Source organism: Salminus brasiliensis, chromosome 3 (genome assembly GCF_030463535.1).
Source record: "Salminus brasiliensis chromosome 3, fSalBra1.hap2, whole genome shotgun sequence".
In the NCBI taxonomy this organism is placed as follows: domain Eukaryota; kingdom Metazoa; phylum Chordata; class Actinopteri; order Characiformes; family Bryconidae; genus Salminus; species Salminus brasiliensis.
In genome coordinates, this window is record NC_132880.1 from 47894193 (window position 1) to 47900563 (window position 6371).

The 6371-nt window shown below is 42.7% G+C and overlaps 1 pseudogene; it reads right to left on the reverse strand.

Annotated features, from left to right (window-relative positions):
- Positions 1–2717: 2717 nt before the first annotated feature.
- LOC140551099 (uncharacterized) lies at positions 2718–3627 on the reverse strand (annotated as a pseudogene).
- Positions 3628–6371: the final 2744 nt, after the last annotated feature.

A 6371-nucleotide genomic window follows, 5' to 3' on the forward strand; every position in this document is an offset into this window, starting at 1 on the left:
ACGGCTCGGCTCGACCCGTCATCCTTTAAGATCCACGGAAGACGAGCGTCCAGACTTTTTACTGTTCTGCACCGAAGTGGTGGAGCGAACTTCCCCCTGGGGGTCCGAACAGCAGAGTCCAACGCTCGCTGTCTTCAAACGTAGGCTGAAGACCCTCCTCTTCTGAGAGTACTTGGGTGAATAGCAAAGTGGTCACCTTAGTGACTTTTGTTTAGTAGAGTCTAAACTTGGAGGATCTCTGAATTTTTTGCCTATTTTTGGAGGTTTTTCTTGGCTAAGTAGTGAAGCACTTTTGTGGGTCGCTCTGGATAAGAGCGTCTGCTAAATGCCTTAAATGTTAATGAAGAGCCATAAAGTGACACATGCAGAAGATTAAAAGTCTAGGTTTGGTCAGTGCAGATATGAACAGCAGTGTAAAACTGAAGGTGGAGTTTATAGACTCTTAAAGTGACGTCTGTTGAGAGAGCAAGGCCAATTGTGCTCTTTTGGGGCCTCTGCTTGGGGCCTCTCCAGTATCCGCACCCACAATGGAACATTTGCATAGTCACAGAAAGCCCATTTGAAGAGCCTGGCAATAAATAATATACTACTGGAAAGCTCCTGCGTTCGAGAGACCGGTCCTGGCGTCGTTGCTCACGGTACTGTCTAGTGGTATTTGTTGACGGCTGCAATGTAATAATGGGTAATATCTCGAGCTGGATATGTTGTAGTGGACTGTTGACAATTGAAATGTTTGTGCATGCGTGGGAACTTCTCATTACCTTCCTACTCATCTGTACCTGGAGAAGCTGCTCTTGTGTTCAGGTGTCCTTCAGCAAAATAAACCTGGAACAAGCTCGTCTTATTGACCGCCATCAATCGGAGAGAGCAGGTCCGCCGTTTGCCATTAGGAGATGTTCTAGTACATCATGACCATCCTGCTTTTAACGTAATGCTACTTTCCACATATTGGCAGAGCTGGCGTCCCTCAGCAGCTGTTCATTTGCAGAGCGAGCATGAGCTCTTAAATAAGAGTGCTTCCAGTGGTTCTTTGAGGAACGCCATAGAAGAACCATGTCTGTAGTAGAACTGAGAGTGTAGAACCTTTTACATCGTCAGGTTTCCTTGGAGCTTTAACAAGTTCACACTCGCATATCTAATAAATCTGGTTCTTTAAGGAAGCAAAAGTGGGTTCTTCTATTTCAGTGGTAGAACCTGAACAAGTGAGGGGTTTCCCGTTCTGACGAAAGTGGGTTCTTCTATGGTACAGGGATCCAGGGGCCGAGCTTCCTTTGAGTGAGCCAATAGTGAGTGGCCAGAAAAAGGCCTTGAGAGATGCCAACACTCGAAAGGGGGAGGCCGTCGTCCTCTGGTCAACAGCTCGCGCATATATATATAGAGATATAAGAAATAAGTATTTGATCCCCCACTGCTTTTGAAAGTTTGTACTCTGACAAATAATTAAACAATCTATGATTTTTATGGTAGCTTCATGTTAACAGTGAGAGATGGAATATCAAAAAGAAAATCTAGAAAATGAAATATTTAAATAAAGAAGCTAAGTATTTGATTCCCTAAAAGACATGACTAATGTTGGCTCCCACAGACCACTGACGCACCCTAATCTCACCTTGTCAGCTGTGTAAAAGGCCACCTGCCAAGAGACTCAGTGACACTCCAACATCTCCACCATGGGCAAGACTAAAGAGCTGTCTAAAGATGTCAGGGACAAAATTATTGACCTACACAAGGCTGAAATGGGATACAAAGCCATAAGTATGAAGCTGGATGAGAAGGGGACAACTGTTGGGGGTCAAATACTTATTTCCTTTTATTTCTCTTTTAATGTAATTTTCTCAGTTTTTTTCTTCTGATATTCTGTGTGTCACTGTTAAAATAAAGCTGGCATAAAATTCTGAGACGTTTCATTTATAGATTGTTTTGTAAATACTTGTTTCCTCCACTGTATGTGTATATATGTGTATGTGTATGTGTGTGTATATATATATATATATATATATATATACACTACTGCTCAAAAGTTTGGGATCAGTGAAATCTTCCTGTTTTCAATGAAAACACACTTAAGATTATGAAATAAAGCAAATAAACAGGACATGCTGACATTGTCAGAGTAAGAAATATTGATTTTAATGAAAATGATGACTGTGTACTTCAAATTTTGCCTTCATCAAAGAAGCCACCTTATGCAGCAATTACAAAATTATGGCAGACTCTAGGCATTCTAGCTGTCAACTTTTTGAGGTAATCTGATGTGATTTCACCCCCTGCTTCCTGTAGCATCTCCCACAACATGGATTGGTTTAATGCAGTCTTCCTCCGTACCACACGGTCAAGCTGCTCCCACAACAGCTCAATAGGGTTCAGATCTGGAGACTGTGCTGGCCACTCTATTACAGTCAGAATTCCAGCTGACTCCTTATTTCTTAAATATTGCCAAAACAATTTGGAGATGTGTTTGGGGTCATTGTCCTGTTGTAGGATGAAATTGGCTCCAATTGGGTATGGCATGACGTTGCAAAATCTTGTGGTAGCCTTCTTTACATTTACATTTACATTTACGGCATTTAGCAGACGCTCTTCTCCAGAGCGACTTACAAGGTGCTTTGCTATTTACCCAAGAAAAACCTCAGCTAGTTTAAATAGACTAATAATACAAAAGATACCTCTAATCTTAGACTCTACTAAACACAAGACAATAAGGTGACCATAGTACTCTATTCGCCCAAGTACTCTGGGACGAGGAGGGTCTTCAGTCTGGGTTTGAGGACAGCAAGCGACTCGGCCATTCGGACACCCAGGGGAAGCTCGTTCCACCACTTTGGTGCCAGGACAGTAAAAAGCCTGGACGCTTGTCTTCCGCGGATTTTGAGGGATGGTGGGTCGAGCCAAGCCGTACTTGAAGCTCGAAGGGCTCTTGGTGCAGATCGGCTTTTGACCATTGCCATCAGATACAGAGGGGCTGGTCCAGTCTTGGCTTTGTAGGCCAGAGTCAGGGGTCTGAATCTGATGCGGGCAGCAGCTACAGGAAGCCAGTGAAGAGAGAACGCAGCAGTGGAGAGACATGGCTGAATTTAGGGACATTGAAGACGACCCGTGCCGCTGCATTCTGGATGAGCTGCAGGGGTCTGATGGTGCGCAGAGGGAGACCAGCCAGAAGAGAGTTGCAGAGGTCAAGTCTGGAAGTGACGAGAGACTGAACGAGCACCTGGGCGACTCTCTAGAGAGGAAGGGTCGAATTCTCCGGATGTTGTACAGAAGAAATCTGCAGGACCGAGTTACGTTTGCAACATGACTTGAGAACGATAACTGATCATCCATCACTACACCAAGACTTCGTGCTTCTGTAGAAGGAGTGACCAGTGAGTTCTCAAAGGTGATGGCAAGATCGTTTCTTGGTCCAGCAGTTCCCGGGATGTACAGCAGCTCCGTCTTGCTGGGGTTGAGTTTGAGGCTACAAGGAGCGGACGTGTCGCCCTGCCACGTTACCTGGTATGAGCGTCCCTGCAGGTATGATGCAAACCATCGCCATGCAGAGCCGGTGATTCCTTTCTTTAAGATCCCTTCCACTCTGTATGAATCTCCTATTTTACCACCTCCACCTCCACCATGCTTGACAGATGGCATTAAGCATTGGTCATGCATCTTTTCATTGGTCCTGCGCCTCACAAATGTTCTTCTGTTCGATCCAAAGACCTCAAACACGGACTCATCTGTCCAATGTCTTTTCTTATTGGCCCATTGCAGTCTTTTCTTTTTATTGGCCAGTGTGAGGTATGGCTTTTTCATAGCAATTCTGCCATGAAGTCCAGCATCCTGAAGTCGCCTCTTGACCGTCGATGCTGACACTGGTGTTTGACGGGTTCCATTTATTGCAGCTGTCAGGTCACAGGCTGTGAGGCGTCTTTCTCTTAAACTGCACACTCTAAGATATTTATCTTCTTTCAAAGTTGTGCATCGGGACCTCCCCCTCCTTTTTCTGTTCTTGTTAGAGCCAGTTTGTGAGAATTGCTGATAATAGGACTATATGCAAAATAAGCCTCTATACAAAAATAGGCTTTAATACAAACTTTTTATTCTTTAAAAATCATCTGATACATTGTGAAATGGACTATATTTGTTTGTGAATTGCATGAACTGTAGCTCTTCATTCATACATATATATATATATATATATATATATATATATATATATATATATATATATATATATATATATATACACAGTGTGTGCAGAATTATTAGGCAAGTTGTATTTGAGAGGATTCTTTTTATTATTGATTATTATTTATGTTCTCAATCAACCCAAAAGACTCATAAATATCAAAGCTTAATATTTTTGGAAGTTGGAGTGGGTTTCTTTTAGATTTGGCTATCTTAGGAGGATATCTGTTTGTGCAGGTAACCATTACTGTGCAGAATTATTAGGCAACTTAATAAAAAACAAATATATCCCCATCTCACTTGTTTATTTTCACCAGGTAAACCAATATAACACAACATTTAGAAATAAACATTTTTACATTCAAAAACAAAACCACAAACAAATCAGTGACCAATACAGCCACCTTTCTTTACCATGACACTCAAAAGCCTTCCATCCAGAGATTCTGTCAGTCTGATCTGTTTACGATCAACACTGCGTGCAGCAGACACCACAGCCTCCCAGACCCTGTTCAGAGAGGTGGACTGTTTTCCCTCCCTGTAGATCTCACATTTTATGAGGGACCACAGGTTCTCTATGGGGTTCAGATCAGGTAAACAAGGGGGCCATGTCATCATTTTTTCTTCTTCTAGACCCTTACTGGCCAGCCACACTGTGGAGTATTTGGATGCATGTGATGGAGCATTGTCCTGCATGAAAATCATGTTTTTCTTGAACGATACCGACTTCTTTCTGTAGCACTGCTTGAAGAAGGTGTCCTCCAGAAACTGGCAGTAGGTCTGGGAGTTGAGCTTCACTCCATCCTCAACCCGAAAAGGTCCCACAAGTTCATCTTTGATGATACCAGCCCATACCAGTACCCCACCTCCACCTTGCTGGCGTCTGGTGGCAAATGGCATCTTGGCAGCTTCACGCTTGATTTTCCTCGATTCATGGGCAGTTATTTTGCACCTTTTTCGCTCAACACGTTTCTTGCGACCCTGTTGGCTATCTGCCATGAAACGCTTGATTGTTCGGACTGCTGCATCCCTCTGCAAGACATCTCACAATTTTTGACTTTTCAGAGTCTCTCTTCTGACCCATTTTGCCAAAGGAAAGGAAGTTGCCTAATAATTAAGCACACCTTATATAGGGTGTTGATGTCATTAGACCACACCCCTTCTCATTACAGAGATACACATCACTTGATTGGTAGTTGGCTTTCAAGCCTATAGAGCTTGGAGTAGGACAACATGTATAAAAAGGATGATGTGATCAAAATACTCATTTGCCTAATAATTCTGCACACAGTGTATGACCAGAGGACAGCCTTCTCCTTTCGACTATATGTATATGTATGTGTGTATGTATGTATATATATATATATATATATATATATATATATATATATATATATATATATATATATATATTTATATACACAAGCTTTTGACCAGAGGACAACCTCCCCCTTTTGACTATATGTATATGTCACATTGTCTGATTTTTAAAGAATTTATTTGCAAATATTGGTGGAAAATAAGTATTTGGTCAATAACAAAAGTTCATCTCAATACTTTGTTATATATCCTTTGTTGGCAATGACAGTGGTCAAACGTTTTCTGTAAGTCTTCACAAGGTTGGCACACACCGTTGCTGGTATGTTGGCCCATTCCTCCATGCAGATCTCCTCTAGAGCAGTGATGTTTAGGGGCTGTCGGCGGGCAACACGGACTTTCAACTCCCTCCAAAGGTTTTCTATGGGGTTGAGATCTGGAGACCGGCTAGGCCACTCCAGGACCTTGAAATGCTTCTTACGAAGCCACTCCTTTGTTGCCCTGGCAGTGTGCTTGGGATCATTGTCATGCTGAAAGACCCAGCCACGTTTCATGTTCAATGCCCTTGCTGATGGAAGGAGGTTTGCACTCAAAATCTCACAATACATGGCCCCATTCATTCTTTCATGTACACGGACCAGTCGTCCTAGTCCCTTTGCAGAGAAACAGCCCCAAAGCATGATGTTGCCACCCCCATGCTTCACAGTTGGTATGGTGTTCTTTGGATGCAACTCAGCATTCACTCTCCTCCAAACACAGCGAGTTGTGTTTGTACCAAACAGTTCTACTTTGGTTTCATCTGACCATAAGACATTCTCCCAATACTCTTCCGGATCATCCTTGCTCTCTAGCAAACTTCAGACGTACCCGGATATGTACTGGCTTAAGCA